We start from the raw sequence: 17,523 nt of genomic DNA, 5'->3' as shown, positions 1-17,523 counted from the left end.
TACATAGTTGGTCTTGAGATACTCTTCATTTTTTTGACCTGTTTTGCTCCTGCAACCTCCAACTTGATTTTACTTCTAAGAGCTTTTTAAACTGGGTGACAGGCAGCATTCATCTGGTGTATTCAGTGATGTGCTGTTTTAAGTTTAAAGGTACTGTTTGCTCTAATTTTTCTAATGTGAGGTCCCAGGCTGGTGTAGCTGTATTTGGCAAGTGGCCAGGGGACTTTACCCATGTATCTAGTTCCCCTAAGCCTTCAAGTGGGGCTAGCTCGAAGTTAAATTTTTTATGAATAAAAAATATAATTTTTTTGAGCCTAATAGGAGTTGTGAAGCTAACCATGAGTATGAGAAAGATGAAGTAAGGAACTATCACTCTGTGAAGGACATGATCTTTACTTTTGAAAAAAAGTTATACAAGCTAAAGACTTTACAAATGGAAATGGTTTATTTTAATGAATGTATACGGTTGAAAGTGGTTCCTCACGGATTATGTGTTTTTAAATTTCCTTTTGTTCTGTATTACAACTCTGGCATGATTAATGATTTTGTCGCTTTATTTGACAAATGGGGAAATGAACTGCTTAACAAAGTGGTATTCTTTCAGGAGCAAATGAAGGTTAAAATAGATAGGGATATTAAGCAGTGTCAGTTTAACACAGTTTATCCTACCAGTAGACTGGTAATGGATAGGCAAGGCCCGGAACCTAGAGGACCCAAACACTATTTCAATGAAGGATGGGTTTATTCTGAATTTCATGAAAGTGAGGATGGGGCCCATCTTGATAATCCATCTATTGAAGAATATCATGAACAGGGGAATTTTCCATCCCTGAGATGCTCGGAAAGAATAGCGAACAGACAACAGGGAATTCAGCATTACTACAATTCAACCTTTTATCCCCAAAGGGGCAATTTTTTCAGAAGGAGGGGCAGGTATTAGATGATGCCCACCCCATTATTATTCACACTTTTCAAGGTTTTAATATTTACAATTATACTGACAGGGTCATTTGCGAAGAATTTTTTTCCCTTTTCTCCAAAGGTTTTAAATTTGTTCCCACCAGAATTCCTGACATAGCAGAAGTTTTACTTGATGTGCAACTGTATACAAGGAAGTTAAACTTTCAGGTTTTACTGTCAAAGAACAAAGGTGGTAGTGCAGATATTAAATCTTCACTTTTCAAGAAAAGTAGTGTTTGCAACCCCCCCACTCCATTGTTTGGTAGCCATTTTTGAAAAAGTGGTTAAGGAAGATATTTATAAATTGTGGGCCAACAATAAGAAAGTTTACCACAACTTGAATCAGAAAGAGAGGGATTTATTGTATGAACTGAAGGCAAGATAAATGTATTCATATAATGACTCCAGACAAGGGTGGTGGGATTGTGATTTTTAACACTGAAGATTATAATAATACTATGCAAACCATCTTGTTCAATGAGGAAAATTATTTGCAGGTATCTAAGAACCAAATTAACATTTCCTACCAATGAATAGACAGCTTTCTAGAAGAATATATCTTAGAGCAGAGGATTAGTCTGGAAACTTATGATTTTCTTTTGAATTCTTTCCCTAAAGTGCCAGGGTTATTTGGTATCCCCAAGGTCCACAAAGATGTTTTGGTGCCTACTTTTAGGCCTATTGTGGTGGTGGGAGGATCGAAAACTCATAATTTGGCAGTATCTGTGGACAAAATGGTCAAACATGTTGTGGAAGGGATACCTCACCTTATCAAAGATTCTTGGGAATTCCTAAATCAAATTAAACCAGACCTCTGGTCTTCAGAGGTCAGTTTCCTGACTACTGATGTTCAAGATTTGTTTTCCTGTATTCCCAGTTAAGAGGGGCTTGAATATTTTGAAGAGATATTGTTAGTTTGTTCTAATTTGTCACCTGAACAGGTCAATCTTGTTTGTGAGATTATGGCCTTGGTTTTACATAATACCTACATATTTTTTGAAGGTCAGTACTATCAACAGATACAAGGGGGTGTTGCTATGGGGGCAGCCTGTGCCCCTGTATATGCCAACATCATGTTGTTGGGGTGGGAGATGGAATATATTTTTCAAAGTAGGTACTATTCTGACATTTTATTATACAGCAGGTTCTTGGATGATATTTTTATTTTATGGAAGGGAGATAAAGGTAAAATTCAGGGTTTTATTGAATATTTAAATAGTACAACAAGTTTTTTGAAATTCACCTTTGAATTTCATGACAGTGAGATACATTACCTGGATACTACTATAGTTAAAGATAAAGTAGGTTTTAAATCTAAGGTATACAGGAAGAAAACTTTTTGCAATGCATATCTCCATTTCAACAGCCATCATCCCCTTTTTCAGAAAAGAAGTATTGTCAAATGGCAGGCCATTAGAATTGCTCAGATGACTTCTCACAAGGAGGATGTTGTTCAGGAATTTAAAGGTTTAATCAACATGTTTTCAGAGAGAGGTTATCCCACTGAGTTGGTGGAAAATATTTTGCAAGAAATTCTTGATCAGTGGGGCTTAAAGTACAAACCACTATTGGGTAGAGACCTTTCTGAAACTCAGAATATTGACAAAAGTACAAAGGTTGAACCATCTGGTAATTTCACACAAGCCTGCATTATACAATACAACCCGTTATATAGTGAAATAAAGAACATTCTTAACAAGAATTGGAGTATTTTTAGAACTGACAATGATATATTTCAGGCAGTGGGTGATAAACCTTTGTTTTCAACTAAAGTGGGCCGTAACTTGAAGTTAACCTTAGAAGGTAGTTCAACCTTTAGAAGTAACAAGAAAAATGAATGTACCAAAGCCTGTGGACGCTGCTCATAATGCAGCTTCATTTTACAGGCAAACAGTGTGGTTCTGGACAATAGGACCAGGGATACAGTGTTTTTTAAGAAAGGCAATTGCCTTACCAATAAGTTAGTATATTTGGCTAAGTGCAACACCTGTGCTGGGTTTTATGTTGGAAAGACTGAGAGGGCTTTCAAGTCCAGGATTTACGAACATTTGTATGAAATAAAAAAATTAAAAGGAAACTAATGCCTTGTATAGGCATAGTAAAGTATGTAACAACATTTCTGGTTTTAAATTTGGTATCCTGGATACCTGGTTCAAATAATCCCTAGGGGTGGGGATTGGAAAAATATTTTGAACAAAAGAGAACTTATGTGGCAATTGAGGTTGGCTGCCAACCTGTACTCTGGTTTTAATGATTTTATATCTATTGTACCAGCCTTAAAAGAAAAAGCTGGGAAAATATAATATACAATATAAAATAACCTTGGCATTTGCACAAATTTTAAAATTGGTATTTTTATTATAGGTAGATCCTATAAGTTTTTTAATAATAGTTTTACATGAGATGGCTAATATAAAGTTTAGTATATATGTTTTTTCACTTTAAATAAGAATGGCAATTAGTAATTATTAATTTATTAATTTATTCAAGTGAGATGAAAGTGAATGGTGTGTATTCAACCTATTGATTACGTTTTTGCTGTATTTAAAAATTTGGCTGCTTGTACCTCTTGTTCTGATTAAGTCAAATTTTATTGATGAAAGCGCTCAACCTGGTAATAAAAACAGTGTGATTTCCATTAGTCCTGCTGGATATTTTCTTGGTGTAAATAATTCAGAGTTAATTAGGGCAGATAAATGACTTTACATTAAATATTCATGAGATGAATAAAATAAGATAAAATGAAATCCTAAATGTAGCAACAAACTGCAAGACACATAACCCACACAGCAGTATAAATACAAGTTAAATACATTAAATATAAAAAAATGAAATTACAAATTTATAAAAAGACTGATGGTATGCAATAAATAGAATAAAAAACATTTAAAATCATGTAAAAAAACAATATGATATCTATGTGTAACATGGTATATTAAACAGTAATTATTTGGGAGATCATATCACCTCTCCAATGCCTTTAATTTCAGTAAGGAGCTGATTGAAATATTTTCATTTAAGCCTGGCCAGTTCCCAGCATTCAGGTGTAGCTGCCAATATAATTCTCTTTTTTTCCAATAATAGTGACCATGCTCCTCCTCTAACATCAGTGTTGATATTGTCTATAATGAAGAATACACATTTATGATTGTTGTTCTCCATTATGTGTTTACTTAATGCATTGGTGTCTTTAGTATTTTTAATATCATATAAATGTTCGTAGATGTGCTTCTTCAGCTTCCGGTCAGTCTTGCCAACATAGAAACACGAACAGACAGTGCACATAGAACAATATACTACTTTCTCAGAACAACAGTTATATCTTTGCCTGATCTTAATTTCCACATTGTTGACACAAAATATATTACCTTCTTTTACAAATTTACAATAGTTGCATCTACCACACTAAAGAGCAGGCTCCTAGTTTCAAAAATGTTCTTTAAATTCTTTCCTTTTTTATACACAATAGTGGGTTGTGAGCCTATCACAGATGTAATATTCTTGTCATGTTTAAGAATGGACCAATTTTTCAATAAAATATCCTTTAAAATGAAACTCTCTTCAATAAAAGCAATAATAAATGAGGTTTTAAAATCTCTACTTTCTTCCACTGTGCTAATGTCATGAATGTTGGATGAAGGTGAGGTAATGGATGTACTATCACCAGAAAGTAAGGGGAGGTAAAAACCTCTCTCCCTTTTGTTGACAACCTCAATCATAATGTTAATATTGAGTTTGTGAGGGTAACCTCTTCTTAGAAACATTTCTTTCAGCATGTCACATTCATTCAGAAATTCATCCATTAAAGACACCATACATGCTGCACACACAAATTGGCCTTTAACAACAGCCTTCTTTTGTTTCATAAGGTGGGTACTAGAATAATGTAGTAGAGAGTTAGAATAAGTATTTTTTTCTAAAAATCTTTGAAACGAACTCCTTATCATGATAGTCCTTGAGTAAAAGGATGTCAAGGAAAGAAATCATATTAAAATTACTGGTGTGTGCAAACTTTAGAAAATCAGTGGTGGTTCCAATATATGCAATAAAATCATTAACAAGTCCATTTGGTCTGTCCCATAAAATGGACATGTCATCCAAAAACCTGGTATAAAACTTAATATATCCAAAATACTTTGAGGGGAACAGGAATTTTTTCTCCCATTGTTTTACCACAATGTTGGCATATAGCTCACCACATGCTGACCCCATAGCAACTCCCTCTTGCTGTAAATATATTTCCTTATTAAAAAGTATAACATTTTTTTGAGAACCATTTTCATCAGGTGTACATAAACCAGAACATCAAAGTGTGCTATACCTTTCTCATAAAGGTATTCTGTGAACCAGTCTAACCCTGTATCGTGGGGTATTACTGAGTATAAATCCTTGATGTCAATGGTTATAAACATACAGGTATCTTTATAAGGTATTTTTCAATTGCTTCTAAAAAAACTCAATGAGTCCTTACAAATGTGTGTTTCATTGAGTACATGTTCTTTTAACTTGCTGTCCAAATATTTTGCCAAGGGGTGAGTGATAGGACCTTTAGAATCAACTATGGGGCACATAGGTGGTTGTGTGAGATCCTTGTGTAATTTTGATAGTTCAAACATTACAGATAGTCTGGGATAGGAAACCGATAGGTAATTAAGCATATCAATAGTAAGTGATACTTCAATGAAAAGATCTTGCAGTTCATTTCTTATTTTCTTATATGACACATTTAACTCATTTAGAGAATCTTTTGAGTACGCTTTTCCTTCAAAAATAAATAATATCTTCTCATTATAATCATTGTAGTTCATTAGAACTACCCCTCCCCCCTTGTCTGGTTTCATAATTCTAGTTGCATGCGCAAAAACCTTTATTTCATCAATTAGCCTTTTTTCATTTACATTAGAGTTCCTATTTGAGAACTTGGAATTACATGTGTCAAGTTCACAAATGTTCTCGAATAGTTGAACCACAAGGTGGAGTAGAGGGTTAAGTGATAGATATAGCCAAAGAAGCAGAAAGGGAATTATTAAAAAGAATTTTCAAATTTAGTTTACGTGTGTAATTTCTTAGATCCATTAAAGTATTGGCAATATCCAGGGATTGTGAAGGCACACAGGTAAACCCTTTGGCAAACAGATTGTAATGTTCTGGCCTAATTTCATTGCTGGAAAAAGTATATACATTAAAATCACCCAAGGTGTTAGTGACAATATGACAGAGTGGCAGTGGATGATCCAAGATTTGTTCTGGTATATCCAACAACATGTTTAAAGTATCAGGTGTAGATACAATTAACTCCCACCCTGTTCGTCATCCCTCCCCTGTTCCATTGGTTGTGGGTATTCACAGGAGCCATCTCCCAGCTGTTGTTCATAGGTGGGCCCTTGTTCCTCAGATGTTCTGAGCATCTTAGAGGTGGAAATTCCTGTGGGTCTAAAAAAACTTGCCCAGAATTGCTGGGTGTTGTATCATTACTATTGTTTCATTAATATTGTTGACAGAATAAGAGTTGTTAAATTTGTCACCCCATTCTTGTGATGGCGGAGGTCTGGGGTATGCCATAACTTTGCCATAATTATTTCTGTCTCTGGTCAGTTTTTTCACCTTTCTAGCTTTTATGGAACCCACAAGTTGGTCAATACAAAAATTTAAACTTGTCATAATATAAATGCCATAAATACTTTTATCTAAATCAGAAACAGAAGAAACCAATTCATTAATTAACAAATCATTATGTTTGACTATTAATTGCATGTATTTTATCCCATGTTTGTCAAACATAACCACTAGCTTTTTAAACAATTCAGAATTGTGTTGCAAGCCACTAGGATAGTGCCACATTCTCAAACCTTTTGGAACTATATTTCCTTCATACATTCAATGAAATATGTATTATCAAGTTGCAAATGCATAATTTTAGATAATTTATAATCAAACGCTTCAAACAAAGTTGATAAATCACTGTTACCATTAGTTGTTGAAAGACCTTCAGTCTCACAAAGGGAAATACTCTCTGTAAGCCAGTCCTGTAAAGCAGGCACAGTGTCTGCCCTCAAGGTCGTCTCTTCTGAGTGTTCCACTTGTTGTGTACATTCTCCACAAGGTATGGATGCAGAAAGACTGCCAAATCCATTGAAACTGGAAGGAAAAACATTAGATGTATGCTGCTGTTCATTATTTTCCAAGTTACAGTCACTCAAAGAGACCGCAAGCTGGTAGAAGCCATTTCAGTTCCACTAGAAGCAGGAAAATGCGGTCTGACATCAGAGGGGGTGTGTCAAGTAGAGCATTCACTTTATGTGAAAGAGACTGCACTACAGAACTTAAAGTAAGCACAGTTTGCTTCAAAGCCTCAATATCCGAATTCTGTGTTTAATATACCATGTTGCACACACAGATATCATATTGTTATTTTACATGGTTTCAAATGTTTTTTTATTCTATTTATTACATACCATCAGTCTTTTTATAAATTTGTAACTTCATTTTTTTATATTTAATGTATTTAACTTGTATTTATACTGCTGTGGGGGTTTTGTGTCTTGCAGTTTGTTGCTACATTTAGGATTTCATTTTATCTTATTTTATTCATCTCATGAATATTTAATGTAAAGTCATTTATCTGCCCTAATTAACTTTGAATTATGTCACTTCCTCTTTGGTTTGTATGAAAGGAAGTATCTATGCTTTAACTGTTGTCTGATGAAGTCTAGATTATCTAGACAAAAGCGATTATCCATTTTGTTCCTGGATTTATGCACTGATTCAATTAAAGTGGTTTTGTGATTTATACTACTGAGTCATCTATTTTTGGTGAGTGGGTCCAATCCAGCTGCTTCACTTGGGCTACTCAGACCAAGATTCCTACTCACCAACAAATGGACAAGTATGGGTTATTTAATGAATATATCAGCTTATATACAGTATTTAAATTATTTACAGTATACACATTATTTAAAATTGCATACATCTTATATTATAACAGCATATAACTTCAAATATTTTCAATATTTCAATTATTCTCCACTCTTTTTTCACAACCAAAAATGTTTCTTTTTTCAGAATTTCTGCTATTTCCAATGATATTTTATCACATTCAATATTTCATTCCATATGACCCAGAAAACATAAAAATTTTTTTATCAATTTCTTCCACTTTCTTTCTTTTGTCATCATAATATCCATATTCTATCATGTTCATGTTTATGTCTTTTACAATTTTAGAATCATTCAATACATTAATCCCATATAATTTTTCCCACAATTTTCTCACTCTCATAGAATTTAAGAAAACATGTTCTGTCATTTCAGTCTCTCCACAATGGTTGCATACTCTTTGTTGAATTCTTTAACAGGCAGTTTACTTATCATTAATCTCTACATACAGTCTTTACATTCATACATTTTTGCTCCATCTAAGCCTTATTTTAATTGCATTTTTAAGTTCTTTTCCATTGATAAATATAATAACATTCCCTCATTACATTTCCATACCATTCTTTTCTGTTTTTTCCACACTCCCTATTTTCAATTTCCATAACATTTTATTTTGATATTCTCTAATCTCATTAGTAACACTATTCTTCCATCTTTTCCCATATCTTAAATGTCCCCAAACATCTTTATATTTGATTTTCATTATATAATTTACTATGATCCTGTTCTCTTTCAATCCCTTCAACACTTTACACAGATTCAATGAAGCTGCATGTGTAATGGGATTTATTAGTCCTAATCTTCCTTCTTCCTGAAAATACAAAATTATTCTCCTTACAGGGTTTAATCTATATCCCCACATGAATGAAAATATAATCAGTAGCAGTTCTTTTTCATATTTAGATAGGATCATATATACAGTTGCCAAATAGGCAATCTTACCAAACAAAATAGAGTTTATTAAATAAACTCTTTTCACATATGGTAATCTATATGACCTACAAAATATGCATATTTCTCTCAGCTTTTGTATCAGTCTCTCCTATTTTGTCCTTCTTCATATTAAACCCAAACTTTATTCCTAGAATATCTGCCTCTTCATCATTAAAGTGAATACCTTCTAACTCTCCCAAATGATCCAGTTCCTTTACTTTTATCTTTGTTAATTATTACACCAATCATATTTAAATACTTATTTAATTGCCTAATTCCTTATTCCATCCACTTGTTTTTAGTAATTAATACTACATTGTCGACATAAGTAAGAATAACTTGGGCATAAATCCCCTCTATTATCCTAAACCTTGCTATTTTCAGTTCTCTGTTCATTCCATTTACAATCACATTAATAGCTAACACAAATAATATACTGCTGGACAACCTTAATTTCTTTACTTAACCATCCATTTAATGTTATTTTAACAATATTATTCTCATATAGCAATCTTATAACTTGTATTATTTTGTTGATCACATTATAATCTCTTAATACACTCCATAAATCCTTACATTGTTTTCTATTGAATGCTTTATATCTTCAACCAATACTTTAGTTTCCACTTTTTTATTTATAATATCAACTATTACCTGTCAACACCCATAATAAATCCTGACTTCATTTCCCTTTTTTCCCAAAAAATCATAGGTTCTATCAGTCTACCCACACCTTTTCCCTATTAATCTCATAAATATTTTATACTCTGTATTGTTTAATATTACTGGTTTCCAGTTCCTAAGGTCTTCCTTTTCCCCCTTCTTTCATATAAATTTCATGGCCTCCATACATACCTTTTATCATTTAACCCTTTTTCTAACCATTCATTCAAAACCTCTACAAAATATACTTTTGCCAATTTTTCATATTATACTATATATGATAATTCCATCTAATGCCGTAACCTTCTCCATATCCAAGTCTTTTAAAATTTCATCACGCTCTCCTATATTTATATTTTTCCATAATCTCATTCTCTTCTTTGCTTAACTTACTTACCTCCCATATTTGCCTCTCTTTTATCCTATCTTCTTAAATGTATTTTTATATACAGTGCTATTACCTCAAATATTTCTTTTTGTGTATTCAACTTTTTTCTTCATTGGTTTCCAATTCTCTTATTATCCTCTCATTTTCTCTCAACATTTTACTCAAATACAGAGCTGTTACTACTTTCATAGATTTCCTTCTCTTTTTCATAAAAGGTTTTATTATTTCTTAATATTTCGCTGAATACTGTTTGACTTAACAAACATTTTTGCTTTTCTTTCGCTCTTTAAATTGCTTGACATTTTAGAAAAGACTTTTTATACTTCCCTTTAAAACTAAACCACCAATCAGTCTAATTTTTATAAAATATTCTCATTTCTACATGTTCTCCCCATAATTGATCAATTTATTTTCTCTCTTCTTCATTTAAATCTTTTTTCATTCAATCTTTTTAATATATTTCCCTAGCCTTATGCATTCTTCCTTTTCTTTTACTTCTACCCATACAGCCAAATGGTCTGACAAACCTGTTTCCTTTGTTCCTCTTTTTATAATTTTCAAAGTATCAGATACTATAAAATAATTTCTGTTTTAATCTCATTTCTTTTGTTTGTCCAGTGTACATTATCCCAGATATATAACTTTCCACTTTTCATTATTTCATAAACAGTTTTAAAATCATTCCCTTCTTTCTTTTCCTCAAAACACAATTAAAATCTCCTACCAATATTATTTCCATATTTACTCACACATAATTTAAGATTTTTCTGAATATTTCCTCTCTTCCTTTTTAAGTAACATATGCATATATTGCAATAAGTCTGTATACATCCTTCTTATATCTTATATCTAACATCTAAGACTTTAACTGTTTCTTTACATAATACAGCAATCCCTGAACAAGTATCTTTTCCTATGTTCCATACAATTTTCCCAGCCCATGGATTTTCCAGCTGATTCCTTTCATCTTCCATTAAGATTCTTGTATCCTCTTGGATAATTACATGCATGTCAAATAGCATACACCAGTCCAATACACCTAACCTTCTTTCAACATTTTTTTACACTATCAACGTTTACTGATAAGATTCTCAAGTTCTTCCAGATGTATTATTTTAGCTCTTAGTGTTTTCCAATTACTATCTTCCTCTTCACTTGTTTCCAGTACTAATTCCTCATCTTCATTATTCTTATTTTCTTTATATTTTATGTTTTTATTTTCTTCTTGTATGATATTTTGCTTTTAATTTTAATGCTTATCATTGTCTGCTGCACCATGCACATGTTCCTGTGTCTACTCTTTTTGATCAATATGTATTACAATTAACTGAGTCATGTCCTGTTTTCCCACATTTTTTACATATCAATTCACATTTTTTGTTTCATGTCCCACTTTTCCATAAACAAAACATCTTCTCTTATCACAATTGCTTATTAAATGATCACTCTTTCCACACAAAAAAAAAAAAAAAACAAACAAAAAAAAACAAGTTTTCGGTTGTCTGTTATATCTAATATAACCTATGTTTCCTTCAACAGTTATTATACTTGGAATATGTACAATATTATCTTTTTCCATCTTCAAAATGATCCCACAATCCCACCCCGAAGTCCATAAGCTTCTATCCTCATACATGTTTGTAGTGTCCATCACTTCTTTGAATATAGTTTTTAAACAGTCTTTCAATGATTCCTTATCCACCTCTGTTCATAATTGTACAGCTATTCTATTTTTATTCTATTAAAAGACTGCACCACATAAGAATTCCACAGACTACAGTCTTTCTTTTTTTCAAACCTAAGAAATTTTCCATATATTGCAAAGTCTCAAATATAATGTCATAACAAGTCTCTCTATTAAGGTGAATAAAGGCTCTTACCTCATTAGGTGATATTTCCAAGGCTGCAATAACTGTGTCCCATACCTTATATTGTCCCAGTTCTTTTTCCTTACTGCTGAAAAGGACAACAATCTTCTTCATGACTTCTCTTCCTCCCTCTCCCTCTCTTGTTTCTTGTCTTTTTTCAGCATCATTGCATATGAATTTTTTTACCTTGTGTATTTTTTTCACTTCCTCCTCCTAGATTCTATCCATACTGTTGCCCCAAGATGCCACCATTTCACTTTCTGGTTCACTCTGGATAATCATCTTCTTAAGATAATCATCCTACAATCCTCCCAACTGCAGGGTTGTAACAAAACAGTCTTGTGTTGACTCAAAAAGGTTAAGCTGAAGTAGATCCTCTGGATCTTCTACACATCATTCCAACTTCTTTGATAGCTCTTTAAAAGGCTTGATGGCCTTTTCTAATAGTTCCCACCCTCTTATCTCTTACAAATGCCTCCTTAACTTCCGATTCCTTCTCCCACAGGAATGATGCCTCCGCTGACTATCAGCATTCAATTCAGCAATGTCTCCTTCTCAGACCTCCATGCTTACTCTCACCAGCGTCCTGCTTCTCCGGGCTACCATCGCACCTGGAAAGGAAGACAGAAAGTGCAGCTGGAAACAGCATCTCCACACACAAGAGTACGAGGAAGTTCCACAATGCCCTGGTCAAATTTCCCATAGTAGTGTAAACACCACCTTGGGACTCCCCTGAAAAGAGGTTACTAGCCTAGTGAGTCTAATCTTGTTAGCAAAGGATAAAATATAAATAAGAGCGACTAATAAAACAGTTTTCTAAGTGCAAATTTTCAAGGTAGAACTGGCAGCAGGTTCAAAGGAAGTTGGATTCAGTTTTTTTTTTCAGAACATAGTAGCAGTACCAAGAAAGAGGAGGAGTAACAGGCTTTCTAAGCCTAATATATAGGACACTTTTCAAACACCTACTTGACCTCAAAATGTGGAGAAAAGAATGGATCTAAAGGCAGACAGGCATACACATCTGACAAATAAGCTTTCACAGAAGACTATAACAGACCAGAGTTGAGCAACTCACATAAATAAGAGAGAACTGTTGGAATTCCCACTGAAAAAGGATCTTAGCTCTTATTTTTACACCACAAAGAAAATCCATTTCATTTTGAAACTAAGACTTTCTGGTAGCTGGTATTCTGGATTCTTGTAAAACCTGGAGCACAGACTCAGAAAAGTTTTGCCTGTAAGGAATCAAAATTCTATCACCCAGAGAGTTAACTGTAGAATTTCAAGAGGGTGAATGACAGAGTCATTGTACTGTGACAGTAGTTCCATCCTGTGAGGTAACTTGTGATGATTGCTTCTCACCATATGGAAGAGTGGGTGGAAGCAGTCTTGTGAAGACTCTTGTCAACAGAGGTAGGGGAGATGAGGCACAGAGGAAAAAGACATGGCATCTCCATGCCTAAGGACATGGAATCTTGGAACAGAACTGATTCAGTTCCCTGTGGTGGGAGAAGGCAAAAATATCTGTGGAATATCTCACTAATGGACAATGTCCATGAAGACCTCCCTGTTTAACATCCATTCATGGTGGTCTGCCCTGGATCTGCTCAATGGATCTACCAGTGTTCCTCTCTGAGGAAATATAAACTGCTTAAAGAACAATATTGTGTTGAATGGAAACTTCCCAAGCCATCAAGGCCAATCAAAAAAAAAAAAAAGTGGCAAGACTTGGTCCCCCTTTGCTTATATACCACATGACTGTAGTATTGTCTGTGAATACTTTGATTCAAGACCAGAATCAGAGTTCTCATTTATTTTACTTTTATATGGTCTTTCCTCTCCTTGGCAGACAAACTACCCTTAACTTGATGTTATTGGAACATGTTACACCCATGCCAGATCAGAAGCATCTGTGTGAACTCTTGGTAAGAGGGAGGAACCAGAAAGGATACCCCTGAATTGGGTTAAATATGGAAGGTCCACCAAAGTAAATCTTTCCTGATACAGGGCAAGATAGGAATTAGTAAGTCTAGTGGGTGTTACTGCTGAAGCCAGACTGACTTGAGATACCACTGTTTCTTCCTCATGTACAAACAAGCATAAAGCATAGGAATGGTTAATGCCATAAAACCTAGGGTTCTCAAAACCTCTTTTCTGGGGTCCTCTACAAGGAGAGAAAAATCTGAAAGAAGTGTGTTAAGAACAGAACATTGTCAGAAGGAAGGAAGGCTGTCATTGTTAAGATGTTGATCCTCACCCTAAGAAGATCAGTTCTTGTAAGGGATTTAAAACTATTTTTTTTAAGGTTCGGAGAGAACACCAAACTGAGAAGATTCATTGTGAAATCTAGATGCCTGAGAAGGAGCTTTTAGAGGTAAATTGTCCAGATAAGGGAATGTTTGGATTCCCTGTAGTCTGCAAAAGGCTAAAACTGGAGCTAAATGCTGTGAATATCCTTGACGCCATAGAAAGACCAAATGGTAAAGCAGAAAATTGAAACTGAGATGAAGACACACACAATCTCATGAAGTTCATGAAAAGAGGATGGACATGGATGTGCAGATAAGCATCTTTCAAATCCAGAAAGACTAGAAAGGCCTATAAGAGAATCACAGAAAACAAGGAATGAAGAGTTAGCATTCTGACACTTTAAACATTGAGAAAAATGTTGACAAAGAAGTTTCCAAGAGCCCTCTTTTACTAGGACCAGGAACATTCTTGAATAAGAACATTCTTGAATAAAAACCTCTGCCATACCGAGAAAGGAAAACTGGCTGAATAGTTCCTATTAGAAGGCAGCCTGTAAAAGGAAGATGAGGCAATTGATTTTGATGAGGCTGAAAAATTCTTGAGAAGGGGGAAGAGACTTCTAAGACATTCTATAACCCTTTCCTACAAAGGAAAGAGCCCACTTGTCTGAAGTGATCTCTTTCAGGCCTTAAAGAAACAGAGGCAGAGAGTTAGGCAAAGAAAACAGGAAGTGGACAGCTTGATTCCGAATCCCCATAGTAAAACCTCTGGCATGAATGAGGGGTTAATACACAGGGTTATCATATCTTTATGAAATATCAGATATGGCCTTTTGCACATTACGAATGGAAGGTCCAAGATCCTTCAAGCTGACATAACTGCAAAAAAATGTAGTTTTTTCGGGTTAGGAATTTAACGGAGCATAGGAACCTGGTTTAAAAGGATATAAGGTTAACTTTTCCAGTGCAAACTGCAATTCCCAGATGGGTACTGCATTTACCCTGGAGGCTCTGAGATGCACAATGCACTTTACAATTTACCTGGCTGGAGGACTGGATGCCAGTGGGCAAGTCTAGAGGCAAGCAAGCAAAGGTAGCTGAAACATTAACCTTAAGTAAACTAAGCCTGAAGCAAATAGCTCAGATAAAAATTGAAGAGCCATAGGGACATCTGTTTGGGTGTTATTTCCTCCTTTGACACCACAGGAAAATTATTTTCATTTAGCTAGATATGATTTTCGAGTACTTGGTGGTCTAGCCTTCCTCATAATTATTAGCATGCCCTTTGAGTAATTTAATTAAAAGGTAGTAAGGTCCTATCTCTGAAGCTGCCAGGGTCAGTGGGGACAGTTTCAGATGTAGAAGTGACCTCCAGCACTACATCAGAAGGTTCACATGCTATGGCAGCAGGAGTGTTTTTTTCTCTGCTGTCTAGAGAAGCTGGAAGACACTGAGCTGCCTGGGTAAGAAAGGGACAATCGGAACAATTTCTGGCTTCCCCCTTCAGCTTTTAGATTATCTTGGGGGGAAAGGCATACAGACATAGACTTGCCAGACTGAGAGGGAAGGGATCTATTACCCAAGCTTGCATGTGCTGCTTAGAGCAAAATCTTTTCAGTTGTTTGTTGTTCAGAGAAGAAGATAGGTCCATCTCTGCTAACCCCCATTTGTTTGTAAGAGCTAGAAAGTTCTCCATGTGCAGCATCTACAGAGGCTTTACTTTAGTTGGTCCGCCCTGTATATTCTCCTGTGTGGGTATACATATGGACCTTAGGAGTACTCTGGACTGCAATCCTTCTACCAGTACATGGCTTGCCTTTGTATGTGATCACAGCTTGTTCCTCTATGTACCATATCAGAAAATTGTGGTGTCCGTGATGACATTGAAAGTCCATGACACCCATACATCTTGAAACTGTTGACAGTGCTGATGACAGCCATTACTTCATTAATGTTTATGTGTCATTTTGTTTCCTTTGGGACTCTACCTTGTACTTTGAGATCCTGAATATGAGCCCCCTAGCCAAGTGCAAGGCATCCGTGGTTCAAGCCTAGTTGTGGGTATGCCCTGATTTTTTTCTGCAATTACTGCATCTAACAGTTCTTTCCTGATACAAGGAATGACTGGGATGGTACACTCCAGGGAACCATTTTCATTTCCTCATATGCAGCCTAACTAGGAAAACCAAGAGAATGGTGGATATAAAGTGGCCTAGGATATTGAGGAAATGTTTGTCACTACAGACTTTTCGGTGGCCTTCTGAGGGTAGTCACAGACTGTACTTTATCCTGTGGAAGGGTAAGCATTGCCAGGATTGGAATCTAGCCAGTCTGCTAGAAAAATCACTTTCTTCGCAAGTAATAAATTGGACTTCTGTTTGCTGAGACAGAAGCTAAGTCTGTTTACACAAATGACTGTATACTGCATTGCCCTCTGCATCTCCTGTTGGGACCGGATGTGGTAGTCACTCAAGTAGAAATGTGAATTCCTTTGGATTCCTTTGGCCCTGCAGTATGATATCACAGGCAAAACATTTTGTAAAAAAGTCTTAGCACAATAATTAACCAGATATAAAGCAGGTGAACTGATAATGATGGCAAAACATTTTGTGAAAATTCTTAGCACAGTAATTAAACCAAATATAAAGAAGGTTAACTGGTAATGCTGGCCAGCACCACAACCCTAAGGTACTACTTGTATCCCTTAAAGAATGGGTACTTGTAGAAAGGCATCTTTGAAGCTCAGTGCAAGTAGGAGAGATCAAAGGCATGTGAGTAGATGTATGGCTTGAAGGGACAGTTTCTTGAACTTGGGAATTTATAGGAATTTTCTAGTTTTGAAAGACCTACAACATAACTCCAGGAACCTCTCCTTGTTATGAGTGGAAACAGTCATACATAAACTTTTTAGTTTTTTGTCCTGCAGGGACAGGTTTTATCAGCACTTGGGTTAACATTTCTTATAGAAGAGATCCTGCAAAAGGTGCTCCTGGTCTTGTGGCACTGAAAGCAAGTGTTTTGTTATAGACTTGGTCATGAACTGAAGTACTTATAGTACTCACTGACTGTGGTAAAGTCTGTCCAAGGATGGTCACAATATGTCAGCCCCCCCCGCACACGCACACACACACACACACACACACACACACACACACACTGGGAAAATTAGTTTACAAAGAGTGGAGGTTCAAGGTCTGGGATGGGTTATCCTAGAGGAGGGAGAATGCTGAATAATCATAGCTGCTCCCTGGAGGAGGATGGGCCCTGAGGGCTGCCAGGACTCTCTCTGTCCTCCTGCTATCTTCTCTTTGGAGGGGCCTTCTTGTGCTTAAGCAGTATGCTTTTGCCCTGCATACAGTAAGAAGGCTGTTTGGAAATACAGTTTCTGTTATATTCAGCTTTCTGAGCACATTACAAGGAGGAGATTCAAAGAGCTGCTTCTTATCCAATAGTGCCTTTAAGAGATGTACCTTCATATCTTCAGACAGAGACTGGGTTCTCAGCCAGATGTGTCTCCTGATAAGTG

This window comes from Protopterus annectens, chromosome 10.part0 (genome assembly GCF_019279795.1).
Source record: "Protopterus annectens isolate FY-2018-M chromosome 10.part0, PAN1.0, whole genome shotgun sequence".
Lineage (NCBI taxonomy): Eukaryota > Metazoa > Chordata > Ceratodontiformes > Protopteridae > Protopterus > Protopterus annectens.
The sequence above is the reverse complement of the archived record's forward strand: the minus strand, read 5'-3'. Positions refer to the sequence as shown.